Here is a 15,305-nt window from a genome sequence, read left to right as displayed (position 1 = left end):
CAACCCTCAGAATGGGCAAAAACGTTCGCAAACGAATCAATGGACAAAGGTTTAATCTCCAATATATATAAACAGCTCACGCAGCTTAATATTAATAAAACAAACAACCCAATACAAAAATGGGCAGAAGATCTAAATAGACGTTTCTTCATAGAAGTCACAGAGATGGCCAAGACGCACATGAAAAGCTGCTCAACATCACTAATTATTAGAGAAATGCAAATCCAAACGACAATGAGGTATGACCTCACACCTGTTAGAATCGGCATCATCAGAAAATCTACAAACAACAAATTCTGGGGAGGGTGTGGACAAAAGGAACCCTCTTCCACTATTGGTGGGAAGGTAAATTGATACAGTCACTATGGAGAACAATATGGAGGTTCCTTTAAAAAACTAAAAAGAGAATTACCATAGGATCCAGCAATCCCACTTCTGGGCATATACCCAGAGAAAACCATAACTCAAAAAGACACATTCACCACCATGTTCATTGCAGCACTATTTACAATAGCCAGGTAATGGAAGCAACCTAAATGCCCACAGACAAACGAATGGATAAAGATGTGGTATATATATAAAATGGAATATTACTCAGCCATAAAAAGGAATGAAACTGGGTCATTTGTAGAGAAGTCGATGGATCTAGAGACTGTCATACAGAGTGAAGTAAGTCAGAAAGAGAAAAACAAATATCCTATATTAATGCATAAAGGTGGAAACTAGAAAAATGGTACAGATGAACTGGTTTGTAGGGCAGAAATAGAGACACAGAGGTAGAGAACAAACGTATGGACACCAAGTGGGGGAAGCCATGGAGTGGTGGTGGTGGATGAGTTGGGAGATTGGGATTGACCTGTATACATGTATATGCATAAAATAGATAACTAATAATAACCTGCTGTATAAAAAAATAAATAAAATTATATTTCAAAATTTTTAAAAATAAAACAGAAGAAAGTTCTTCCATTCACACAGATGTATTTATATGAATGAATTATTCCCATGCTTATATCTATAAATACATAAAAGAGGAATAAAATCTAACTTGAACCAAGAAAGAAAAAAAAACTAAACCAAACAGTTATACAGAGGAAAACACTACCAAGGCACTTGTTCCAGCGGTAAACAATTCTGAAATTGGTCAGTGGTGGGGAATCATCTCCCATACAACCAGCAGCCCTGCCCCCCCATGCAAGGGGCGTCCTCATTGCAAAGCTGGGGGACCATGCCGAGGCCTCTGTGAGTAAACGTGAGCTGAACCCCAGGCCAGCTGCTGCTGAACTGTTCCCACCCTTCCCAGGTAAAACACCTGAATATGTACAAGGGCTTGAAAGCCTAGAGGAAGGGCCGTGGAGCCACACCAGCGACAGCACGCAGGCCAACTTGCTGCCTGCAGGCCAGCCAGGATGGTCCTGGCCCCGGGCGCTCTTCTGGAAGCTTTCCATTTCCCTGCCTGAGATACCCCTCCTGTCCCGGCCCCCACTCCTTTTTCTCCTTCCTCAGCCCGGAGAGAAATTCCAGTGGAAGTTATGGGTGACACATCCTCTTCTTTACAGGTGGCAGCCTGGCAACTCCTGCAGAAAGTCCAGCAGAGACCCACTCACACAGGGCCACCAACAAAGCCGTGGACCCTCACACCCTCCCACCAGCACAGCCCCGAGACTGCTGACGGGGCAGAGAATATGGAGTCAGGCACAGCTGCAGGGGCTATTGCTGCCTGGAGTGCTGTTTATATTGACCTCAACCCAGGCACAGCTGGGGAGGGCTTGCCGGCAGGGTCAGGCTGCCCAGGTCAGCTAATCCTCAGCCCTCAGGGAATCACATTGCAGAAAAAGGACCTCGCTAATACAGAATATTAGCCAAGGTAAAAAAGGACACAATGCCATTTGCAGCACCGTAGATGAGTCTAGAGGTAATCACGTGACTTGTAGTAAGTCAGAAAGTGAAAGACACATATCGTAGTATATCACTTATAGGTGTTACGTAAAAATTGATACCAGGGCAGATATTTCCATGGAGAAGGGCAATCACAGATTCATTAAACAAACTTATGGTTCACCAATGGAAAGGTGTGAGGATTGGATTCATTACGATATCAGGGTTAACAGACATATACACACACAGGTGAAATATATAATCACCAAAGACCTACTGAATAACAAGAGAAGACTACTCAACATTCTGTCATAACGTACATGGGAAAAGGGTCCCAGGAAGAACAGACCTATGTATATGTGTAAAAGAACCACATCTTGCACACCTACAACAAGCCAAACGCTGTTATCAAACTTGCTGTACTAAAAAATAAAAAATTAAATTAAAAACACGAACAAGAAGTAGTGAGACAAACTTGAGAGGCTTTCTCCTGGCACATTCCATTCTAAATTCCAATCTAGAACACGACTTCCATTGAGGCTCTGTTGCCCTAGTATCCAGATTTGGTAAGCGAGAACTGCTGCCACCTTGTGGCCGTTTCACACAACAGCAGCTTTAATCCCAGCGCTAATGGTCAGTGGATATTCAAAATCGTTGCAGGCCTGTAAATGACACCTGACCTGAAAACAAATCCTGGGGTCATATATCGACCAAAAAATTCAAAAGACGTCCATATTACAAAACGACAGTTTCAAGAGGCATATTTCACACACATCAGTGTTCTGCTTCTTTTGCTTTCTTTCTTTTTTGGTTAAAAAAACGGGAATGGAAAAAGGCAACCCTCAGAATGGGCAAAAACGTTCGCAAACGAATCAATGGACAAAGGTTTAATTTCCAATATATATAAACAACTCACGCAGCTTAATATTAATAAAACAAACAACCCAATACAAAAATGGGCAGAAGATCTAAATAGACGTTTCTTCATAGAAGTCACAGAGATGGCCAAGACGCACATGAAAAGCTGCTCAACATCACTAATTATTAGAGAAATGCAAATCCAAACGACAATGAGGTATGACCTCACACCTGTTAGAATCGGCATCATCAGAAAATCTACAAACAACAAATTCTGGGGAGGGTGTGGACAAAAGGAACCCTCTTCCACTATTGGTGGGAAGGTAAATTGATACAGTCACTATGGAGAACAATATGGAGGTTCCTTTAAAAAACTAAAAAGAGAATTACCATAGGATCCAGCAATCCCACTTCTGGGCATATACCCAGAGAAAACCATAACTCAAAAAGACACATTCACCACCATGTTCATTGCAGCACTATTTACAATAGCCAGGTAATGGAAGCAACCTAAATGCCCACAGACAAACGAATGGATAAAGATGTGGTACATATATAAAATGGAATATTACTCAGCCATAAAAAGGAATGAAACTGGGTCATTTGTAGAGAAGTCGATGGATCTAGAGACTGTCATACAGAGTGAAGTAAGTCAGAAAGAGAAAAACAAATATCCTATATTAATGCATAAAGGTGGAAACTAGAAAAATGGTACAGATGAACTGGTTTGTAGGGCAGAAATAGAGACACAGAGGTAGAGAACAAACGTATGGACACCAAGTGGGGGAAGCCATGGAGTGGTGGTGGTGGATGAGTTGGGAGATTGGGATTGACCTGTATACATGTATATGCATAAAATAGATAACTAATAATAACCTGCTGTATAAAAAAATAAATAAAATTATATTTCAAAATTTTAAAAAATAAAACAGAAGAAAGTTCTTCCATTCACACAGATGTATTTATATGAATGAATTATTCCCATGCTTATATCTATAAATACATAAAAGAGGAATAAAATCTAACTTGAACCAAGAAAGAAAAAAAAACTAAACCAAACAGTTATACAGAGGAAAACACTACCAAGGCACTTGTTCCAGCGGTAAACAATTCTGAAATTGGTCAGTGGTGGGGAATCATCTCCCATACAACCAGCAGCCCTGCCCCCCCATGCAAGGGGCGTCCTCATTGCAAAGCTGGGGGACCATGCCGAGGCCTCTGTGAGTAAACGTGAGCTGAACCCCAGGCCAGCTGCTGCTGAACTGTTCCCACCCTTCCCAGGTAAAACACCTGAATATGTACAAGGGCTTGAAAGCCTAGAGGAAGGGCCGTGGAGCCACACCAGCGACAGCACGCAGGCCAACTTGCTGCCTGCAGGCCAGCCAGGATGGTCCTGGCCCCGGGCGCTCTTCTGGAAGCTTTCCATTTCCCTGCCTGAGATACCCCTCCTGTCCCGGCCCCCACTCCTTTTTCTCCTTCCTCAGCCCGGAGAGAAATTCCAGTGGAAGTTATGGGTGACACATCCTCTTCTTTACAGGTGGCAGCCTGGCAACTCCTGCAGAAAGTCCAGCAGAGACCCACTCACACAGGGCCACCAACAAAGCCGTGGACCCTCACACCCTCCCACCAGCACAGCCCCGAGACTGCTGACGGGGCAGAGAATATGGAGTCAGGCACAGCTGCAGGGGCTATTGCTGCCTGGAGTGCTGTTTATATTGACCTCAACCCAGGCACAGCTGGGGAGGGCTTGCCGGCAGGGTCAGGCTGCCCAGGTCAGCTAATCCTCAGCCCTCAGGGAATCACATTGCAGAAAAAGGACCTCGCTAATACAGAATATTAGCCAAGGTAAAAAAGGACACAATGCCATTTGCAGCACCGTAGATGAGTCTAGAGGTAATCACGTGACTTGTAGTAAGTCAGAAAGTGAAAGACACATATCGTAGTATATCACTTATAGGTGTTACGTAAAAATTGATACCAGGGCAGATATTTCCATGGAGAAGGGCAATCACAGATTCATTAAACAAACTTATGGTTCACCAATGGAAAGGTGTGAGGATTGGATTCATTACGATATCAGGGTTAACAGACATATACACACACAGGTGAAATATATAATCACCAAAGACCTACGGAATAACAAGAGAAGACTACTCAACATTCTGTCATAACGTACATGGGAAAAGGGTCCCAGGAAGAACAGACCTATGTATATGTGTAAAAGAACCACATCTTGCACACCTACAACAAGCCAAACGCTGTTATCAAACTTGCTGTACTAAAAAATAAAAAATTAAATTAAAAACACGAACAAGAAGTAGTGAGACAAACTTGAGAGGCTTTCTCCTGGCACATTCCATTCTAAATTCCAATCTAGAACACGACTTCCATTGAGGCTCTGTTGCCCTAGTATCCAGATTTGGTAAGCGAGAACTGCTGCCACCTTGTGGCCGTTTCACACAACAGCAGCTTTAATCCCAGCGCTAATGGTCAGTGGATATTCAAAATCGTTGCAGGCCTGTAAATGACACCTGACCTGAAAACAAATCCTGGGGTCATATATCGACCAAAAAATTCAAAAGACGTCCATATTACAAAACGACAGTTTCAAGAGGCATATTTCACACACATCAGTGTTCTGCTTCTTTTGCTTTCTTTCTTTTTTGGTTAAAAAAACGGGAATGGAAAAAGGCAACCCTCAGAATGGGCAAAAACGTTCGCAAACGAATCAATGGACAAAGGTTTAATTTCCAATATATATAAACAACTCACGCAGCTTAATATTAATAAAACAAACAACCCAATACAAAAATGGGCAGAAGATCTAAATAGACGTTTCTTCATAGAAGTCACAGAGATGGCCAAGACGCACATGAAAAGCTGCTCAACATCACTAATTATTAGAGAAATGCAAATCCAAACGACAATGAGGTATGACCTCACACCTGTTAGAATCGGCATCATCAGAAAATCTACAAACAACAAATTCTGGGGAGGGTGTGGACAAAAGGAACCCTCTTCCACTATTGGTGGGAAGGTAAATTGATACAGTCACTATGGAGAACAATATGGAGGTTCCTTTAAAAAACTAAAAAGAGAATTACCATAGGATCCAGCAATCCCACTTCTGGGCATATACCCAGAGAAAACCATAACTCAAAAAGACACATTCACCACCATGTTCATTGCAGCACTATTTACAATAGCCAGGTAATGGAAGCAACCTAAATGCCCACAGACAAACGAATGGATAAAGATGTGGTATATATATAAAATGGAATATTACTCAGCCATAAAAAGGAATGAAACTGGGTCATTTGTAGAGAAGTCGATGGATCTAGAGACTGTCATACAGAGTGAAGTAAGTCAGAAAGAGAAAAACAAATATCCTATATTAATGCATAAAGGTGGAAACTAGAAAAATGGTACAGATGAACTGGTTTGTAGGGCAGAAATAGAGACACAGAGGTAGAGAACAAACGTATGGACACCAAGTGGGGGAAGCCATGGAGTGGTGGTGGTGGATGAGTTGGGAGATTGGGATTGACCTGTATACATGTATATGCATAAAATAGATAACTAATAATAACCTGCTGTATAAAAAAATAAATAAAATTATATTTCAAAATTTTAAAAAATAAAACAGAAGAAAGTTCTTCCATTCACACAGATGTATTTATATGAATGAATTATTCCCATGCTTATATCTATAAATACATAAAAGAGGAATAAAATCTAACTTGAACCAAGAAAGAAAACAAAACCTAAACCAAACAGTTATACAGAGGAAAACACTACCAAGGCACTTGTTCCAGCGGTAAACAATTCTGAAATTGGTCAGTGGTGGGGAATCATCTCCCATACAACCAGCAGCCCTGTCCCCCCATGCAAGGGGCGTCCTCATTGCAAAGCTGGGGGACCATGCCGAGGCCTCTGTGAGTAAACGTGAGCTGAACCCCAGGCCAGCTGCTGCTGAACTGTTCCCACCCTTCCCAGGTAAAACACCTGAATATGTACAAGGGCTTGAAAGCCTAGAGGAAGGGCCGTGGAGCCACACCAGCGACAGCACGCAGGCCAACTTGCTGCCTGCAGGCCAGCCAGGATGGTCCTGGCCCCGGGCGCTCTTCTGGAAGCTTTCCATTTCCCTGCCTGAGATACCCCTCCTGTCCCGGCCCCCACTCCTTTTTCTCCTTCCTCAGCCCGGAGAGAAATTCCAGTGGAAGTTATGGGTGACACATCCTCTTCTTTACAGGTGGCAGCCTGGCAACTCCTGCAGAAAGTCCAGCAGAGCCCCACTCACACCGGGCCACCAACAAAGCCGTGGACCCTCACACCCTCCCACCAGAACAGCCCCGAGACTGCTGATGGGGCAGAGAATATGGAGTCAGGCACAGATGCAGGGGCTATTGTTGCCTGGAGTGCTGTTTATATTGACCTCAACCCAGGCACAGCTGGGGAGGGCTTGCCGGCAGGGTCAGGCTGCCCAGGTCAGCTAATCCTCAGCCCTCAGGGAATCACATTGCAGAAAAAGGACCTCGCGAAGACAGAATATTAGCCAAGGGAAAAAAGGACACAATGCCATTTGCAGCACCGTAGATGAGTCTAGAGGTAATCACGTGACTTGTAGTAAGTCAGAAAGTGAAAGACACATATCGTAGGATATCACTTATAGGTGTTACGTAAAAATTGATACCAGGGCAGATATTTCCACGGAGAAGGGCAATCACAGATTCATTAAACAAACTTATGGTTCACCAATGGAAAGGTGTGAGGATTGGATTCATTACTATATTGGGGTTAACAGACATACACAAACACAGGTGAAATATATAATCACCAAAGACCTACGGAATACCAAGAGAAGACTACTCAACATTCTGTCATAACGTACATGGGAAAAGGGTCCCAGGAAGAACAGACCTATGTATATGTGTAAAAGAACCACATCTTGCACACCTACAACAAGCCAAACGTTGTCATCAAACTTGCTGTAATAAAAAATAAAAAATTAAATTAAAAACATGAACAAGAAGTAGTGAGACAAACTTGAGGGGCTTTCTCCTGGCACATTCCTTTCTAAATTCCAATCTAGAACACGACTTCCATTGAGGCTCTGATGCCCTAGTAACCAGATTTGGTAAGCGAGAACTGCTGCCACCTTGTGGCCGTTTCACACAACAGCAGCTTTAATCCCAGCGCTAATGGTCAGTGGATATTCAAAATCGTTGCAGGCCTGTAAATGACACCTGCCCTGAAAACAAATCCTGGGGTCATATATCGACCAAAAAATTCAAAAGACGTCCATATTTCGAAACGACAGTTTCCAGAGGCATATTTCAGGCACATTAGTGTTCTGCTTCTTTTGCTTTCCTTCTTTTTTGGTTAAACAAATGGGAATGGAAAAAGACAACACTCAGAATGGGCGAAAACGTTCACAAACGACTCAATGGACAAAGGTTTAATCTCCAATATATATAAACAGCTCACGCAGCTTAATATTAATAAAACAAACAACCCAATACAAAAATGGGCAGAAGATCTAAATAGACGTTTCTTCAAAGAAGTCACAGAGATGGCCAAGACGCACAAGAAAAGCTGCTCAACATCACTAATTATTAGAGAAATACAAATCCAAACGACAATGAGGTATGACCTCACACCTGTTAGAATCGGCATCATCAGAAAATCTACAAACAAGAAATTCTGGGGAGGGTGTGGACAAAAGGAACCCTCTTCCACTATTGGTGGGAAGGTAAATTGATACAGTCACTATGGAGAACAGTATGGAGGTTCCTTTAAAAAACTAAAAAGAGTATTACCATAGGATCCAGCAATCCCACTTCTGGGCATATACCCAGAGAAAACCATAACTCAAAAAGACACATTCACCACAATGTTCATTGCAGCACTATTTACAATAGCCAGGCAATGGAAGTAACCTAAATGCCCACAGACAGACGAATGGATAAAGATGTGGTACATATATAAAATGGAATATTACTCAGCCATAAAAAGGAATGAAACTGGGTCATTTGTAGAGAAGTCGATGGATCTAGAGACTGTCATACAGAGTCAAGTAAGTCAGAAAGAGAAAAACAAATATTGTATATTAATGCATATGTGTGGAACCTAGAAAAATGGTACAGATGAACTGGTTTGCAGGGCAGAAATAGAGACACAGAGGTAGAGAACAAACGTATGGACACCAAGTGGGGGAAGCCATGGATTGGTGGTGGTGGGATGAGTTGGGAGATTGGGATTGACCTGTATACATGTATATGTATAAAATAGATAACTAATAATAACCTGCTGTATAAAAAATAAATAAAATTATATTTCAAAATTTTTTAAAATAAAACAGAAGAAAGTTCTTCCATTCACACAGATGTATTTATATGAATGAATTATTCCCATGCTTATATCTATAAATACATAAAAGAGGAATAAAATCTAACTTGAACCAAGAAAGAAAAAAAAAACTAAACCAAACAGTTATACAGAGGAAAACACTACCAAGGCACTTGTTCCAGCGGTAAACAATTCTGAAATTTGTCAGTGGTGGGGAATCATCTCCCATACAACCTGCAGCCCCGCCCCCCCATGCAAGGAGCGTCCTCATTGCAAAGCTGGGGGACCATGCCGAGGCCTCTGTGAGTAAACGTGAGCTGAACCCCAGGGCAACTGCTGCTGAACTCTTCCCACCCTTCCCAGGTAAAAGACCTGAATATGTACAAGAGCTTGAAAGCCTAGAGGAAGGGCTGTGGAGCCACACCAGCAACAGCACGCAGGCCAACTTGGTGCCTGCAGGCCAGCCAGGATGGTCCTGGCCCCGGGCGCTCTTCTGGAAGCTTTCCATTTCCCTGCCTGAGATACCCCTCCTGTCCCGGCCCCCACTCCTTTTTCTCCTTCCTCAGCCCGGAGAGAAATTCCAGTGGAAGTTATGGGTGACATATCCTCTTCTTTACAGGTGGCAGCCTGGCAACTCCTGCAGAAAGTCCAGCAGAGACCCACTCACACCGGGCCACCAACAAAGCCGTGGACACTCACACCCTCCCACCAGCACAGCCCCGAGACTGCTGACGGGGCAGAGAATATGGAGTCAGGCACAGCTGCAGGGGCTATTGCTGCCTGGAGTGCTGTTTATATTGACCTCAACCCAGGCACAGCTGGGGAGGGCTTGCCGGCAGGGTCAGGCTGCCCAGGTCAGCTAATCCTCAGCCCTCAGGGAATCACATTGCAGAAAAAGGACCTCGCTAAGACAGAATATTAGCCAAGGGAAAAAAGGACACAATGCCATTTGCAGCACCGTAGATGAGTCTAGAGGTAATCACGTGACTTGTAGTAAGTCAGAAAGTGAAAGACACATATCGTAGGATATCACTTATAGGTGTTATGTAAAAATTGATACCAGGGCAGATATTTCCATGGAGAAGGGCAATCACAGATTCATTAAACAAACTTATGGTTCACCAATGGAAAGGTGTGAGGATTGGATTCATTACGATATCAGGGTTAACAGACATATACAAACACAGGTGAAATATATAATCACCAAAGACCTACGGAATACCAAGAGAAGACTACTCAACATTGTGTCATAACGTACATGGGAAAAGGGTCCTAGGAAGAACAGACCTATGTATATGTGTAAAAGAACCACATCTTGCACACCTACAACAAGCCAAACGCTGTTATCAAACTTGCTGTACTAAAAAATAAAAAATTAAATTAAAAACACGAACAAGAAGTAGTGAGACAAACTTGAGAGGCTTTCTCCTGGCACATTCCATTCTAAATTCCAATCTAGAACACGACTTCCATTGAGGCTCTGTTGCCCTAGTATCCAGATTTGGTAAGCGAGAACTGCTGCCACCTTGTGGCCGTTTCACACAACAGCAGCTTTAATCCCAGCGCTAATGGTCAGTGGATATTCAAAATCGTTGCAGGCCTGTAAATGACACCTGACCTGAAAACAAATCCTGGGGTCATATATCGACCAAAAAATTCAAAAGACGTCCATATTACAAAACGACAGTTTCAAGAGGCATATTTCACACACATCAGTGTTCTGCTTCTTTTGCTTTCTTTCTTTTTTGGTTAAAAAAACGGGAATGGAAAAAGGCAACCCTCAGAATGGGCAAAAACGTTCGCAAACGAATCAATGGACAAAGGTTTAATCTCCAATATATATAAACAGCTCACGCAGCTTAATATTAATAAAACAAACAACCCAATACAAAAATGGGCAGAAGATCTAAATAGACGTTTCTTCATAGAAGTCACAGAGATGGCCAAGACGCACATGAAAAGCTGCTCAACATCACTAATTATTAGAGAAATGCAAATCCAAACGACAATGAGGTATGACCTCACACCTGTTAGAATCGGCATCATCAGAAAATCTACAAACAACAAATTCTGGGGAGGGTGTGGACAAAAGGAACCCTCTTCCACTATTGGTGGGAAGGTAAATTGATACAGTCACTATGGAGAACAATATGGAGGTTCCTTTAAAAAACTAAAAAGAGAATTACCATAGGATCCAGCAATCCCACTTCTGGGCATATACCCAGAGAAAACCATAACTCAAAAAGACACATTCACCACCATGTTCATTGCAGCACTATTTACAATAGCCAGGTAATGGAAGCAACCTAAATGCCCACAGACAAACGAATGGATAAAGATGTGGTATATATATAAAATGGAATATTACTCAGCCATAAAAAGGAATGAAACTGGGTCATTTGTAGAGAAGTCGATGGATCTAGAGACTGTCATACAGAGTGAAGTAAGTCAGAAAGAGAAAAACAAATATCCTATATTAATGCATAAAGGTGGAAACTAGAAAAATGGTACAGATGAACTGGTTTGTAGGGCAGAAATAGAGACACAGAGGTAGAGAACAAACGTACGGACACCAAGTGGGGGAAGCCATGGAGTGGTGGTGGTGGATGAGTTGGGAGATTGGGATTGACCTGTATACATGTATATGCATAAAAAAGATAACTAATAATAACCTGCTGTATAAAAAAATAAATAAAATTATATTTCAAAATTTTAAAAAATAAAACAGAAGAAAGTTCTTCCATTCACACAGATGTATTTATATGAATGAATTATTCCCATGCTTATATCTATAAATACATAAAAGAGGAATAAAATCTAACTTGAACCAAGAAAGAAAAAAAACCTAAACCAAACAGTTATACAGAGGAAAAAACTACCAAGGCACTTGTTCCAGCGGTAAACAATTCTGAAATTGGTCAGTGGTGGGGAATCATCTCCCATACAACGAGCAGCCCTGCCCCCCCATGCAAGGGGCGTCCTCATTGCAAAGCTGGGGGACCATGCCGAGGCCTCTGTGAGTAAACGTGAGCTGAACCCCAGGCCAGCTGCTGCTGAACTGTTCCCACCCTTCCCAGGTAAAACACCTGAATATGTACAAGGGCTTGGAAGCCTAGAGGAAGGGCCGTGGAGCCACACCAGCGACAGCACGCAGGCCAACTTGCTGCCTGCAGGCCAGCCAGGATGGTCCTGGCCCCGGGCGCTCTTCTGGAAGCTTTCCATTTCCCTGCCTGAGATACCCCTCCTGTCCCGGCCCCCACTCCTTTTTCTCCTTCCTCAGCCCGGAGAGAAATTCCAGTGGAAGTTATGGGTGACACATCCTCTTCTTTACAGGTGGCAGCCTGGCAACTCCTGCAGAAAGTCCAGCAGAGCCCCACTCACACCGGGCCACCAACAAAGCCGTGGACCCTCACACCCTCCCACCAGAACAGCCCCGAGACTGCTGATGGGGCAGAGAATATGGAGTCAGGCACAGATGCAGGGGCTATTGTTGCCTGGAGTGCTGTTTATATTGACCTCAACCCAGGCACAGCTGGGGAGGGCTTGCCGGCAGGGTCAGGCTGCCCAGGTCAGCTAATCCTCAGCCCTCAGGGAATCACATTGCAGAAAAAGGACCTCGCGAAGACAGAATATTAGCCAAGGGAAAAAAGGACACAATGCCATTTGCAGCACCGTAGATGAGTCTAGAGGTAATCACGTGACTTGTAGTAAGTCAGAAAGTGAAAGACACATATCGTAGGATATCACTTATAGGTGTTACGTAAAAATTGATACCAGGGCAGATATTTCCACGGAGAAGGGCAATCACAGATTCATTAAACAAACTTATGGTTCACCAATGGAAAGGTGTGAGGATTGGATTCATTACTATATTGGGGTTAACAGACATACACAAACACAGGTGAAATATATAATCACCAAAGACCTACGGAATACCAAGAGAAGACTACTCAACATTCTGTCATAACGTACATGGGAAAAGGGTCCCAGGAAGAACAGACCTATGTATATGTGTAAAAGAACCACATCTTGCACACCTACAACAAGCCAAACGTTGTCATCAAACTTGCTGTAATAAAAAATAAAAAATTAAATTAAAAACATGAACAAGAAGTAGTGAGACAAACTTGAGGGGCTTTCTCCTGGCACATTCCTTTCTAAATTCCAATCTAGAACACGACTTCCATTGAGGCTCTGATGCCCTAGTAACCAGATTTGGTAAGCGAGAACTGCTGCCACCTTGTGGCCGTTTCACACAACAGCAGCTTTAATCCCAGCGCTAATGGTCAGTGGATATTCAAAATCGTTGCAGGCCTGTAAATGACACCTGCCCTGAAAACAAATCCTGGGGTCATATATCGACCAAAAAATTCAAAAGACGTCCATATTTCGAAACGACAGTTTCCAGAGGCATATTTCAGGCACATTAGTGTTCTGCTTCTTTTGCTTTCCTTCTTTTTTGGTTAAACAAACGGGAATGGAAAAAGACAACACTCAGAATGGGCGAAAACGTTCACAAACGACTCAATGGACAAAGGTTTAATCTCCAATATATATAAACAGCTCACGCAGCTTAATATTAATAAAACAAACAACCCAATACAAAAATGGGCAGAAGATCTAAATAGACGTTTCTTCAAAGAAGTCACAGAGATGGCCAAGACGCACAAGAAAAGCTGCTCAACATCACTAATTATTAGAGAAATACAAATCCAAACGACAATGAGGTATGACCTCACACCTGTTAGAATCGGCATCATCAGAAAATCTACAAACAACAAATTCTGGGGAGGGTGTGGACAAAAGGAACCCTCTTCCACTATTGGTGGGAAGGTAAATTGATACAGTCACTATGGAGAACAGTATGGAGGTTCCTTTAAAAAACTAAAAAGAGTATTACCATAGGATCCAGCAATCCCACTTCTGGGCATATACCCAGAGAAAACCATAACTCAAAAAGACACATTCACCACAATGTTCATTGCAGCACTATTTACAATAGCCAGGCAATGGAAGTAACCTAAATGCCCACAGACAGACGAATGGATAAAGATGTGGTACATATATAAAATGGAATATTACTCAGCCATAAAAAGGAATGAAACTGGGTCATTTGTAGAGAAGTCGATGGATCTAGAGACTGTCATACAGAGTCAAGTAAGTCAGAAAGAGAAAAACAAATATTGTATATTAATGCATATGTGTGGAACCTAGAAAAATGGTACAGATGAACTGGTTTGCAGGGCAGAAATAGAGACACAGAGGTAGAGAACAAACGTATGGACACCAAGTGGGGGAAGCCATGGATTGGTGGTGGTGGGATGAGTTGGGAGATTGGGATTGACCTGTATACATGTATATGTATAAAATAGATAACTAATAATAACCTGCTGTATAAAAAATAAATAAAATTATATTTCAAAATTTTTAAAAATAAAACAGAAGAAAGTTCTTCCATTCACACACATGTATTTATATGAATGAATTATTCCCATGCTTATATCTATAAATACATAAAAGAGGAATAAAATCTAACTTGAACCAAGAAAGAAAAAAAAAACCTAAACCAAACAGTTATACAGAGGAAAACACTACCAAGGCACTTGTTCCAGCGGTAAACAATTCTGAAATTGGTCAGTGGTGGGGAATCATCTCCCATACAACCTGCAGCCCCGCCCCCCCCCCCATGCAAGGAGCGTCCTCATTGCAAACCTGGGGGACCATGCCGAGGCCTCTGTGAGTAAACGTGAGCTGAACCCCAGGACAACTGCTGCTGAACTGTTCCCACCCTTCCCAGGTAAAAGACCTGAATATGTACAAGGGCTTGAAAGCCTAGAGGAAGGGCCGTGGAGCCACACCAGCAACAGCACGCAGGCCAACTTGCTGCCTGCAGGCCAGCCAGGATGGTCCTGGCCCCGGGCGCTCTTCTGGAAGCTTTCCATTTCCCTGCCTGAGATACCCCTCCTGTCCCGGCCCCCACTCCTTTTTCTCCTTCCTCAGCCCGGAGAGAAATTCCAGTGGAAGTTATGGGTGACACATCCTCTTCTTTACAGGTGGCAGCCTGGCAACTCCTGCAGAAAGTCCAGCAGAGACCCACTCACACCGGGCCACCAACAAAGCCGTGGACCCTCACACCCTCCCACCAGCACAGCCCCGAGACTGCTGACGGGGCAGAGAATATGGAGTCAGGCACAGCTGCAGGGGCTATTGCTGCCTGGAGT

This window comes from Mesoplodon densirostris, chromosome 5 (assembly GCF_025265405.1).
Source record: "Mesoplodon densirostris isolate mMesDen1 chromosome 5, mMesDen1 primary haplotype, whole genome shotgun sequence".
Lineage (NCBI taxonomy): Eukaryota > Metazoa > Chordata > Mammalia > Artiodactyla > Ziphiidae > Mesoplodon > Mesoplodon densirostris.
The sequence above is the reverse complement of the archived record's forward strand: the minus strand, read 5'-3'. Positions refer to the sequence as shown.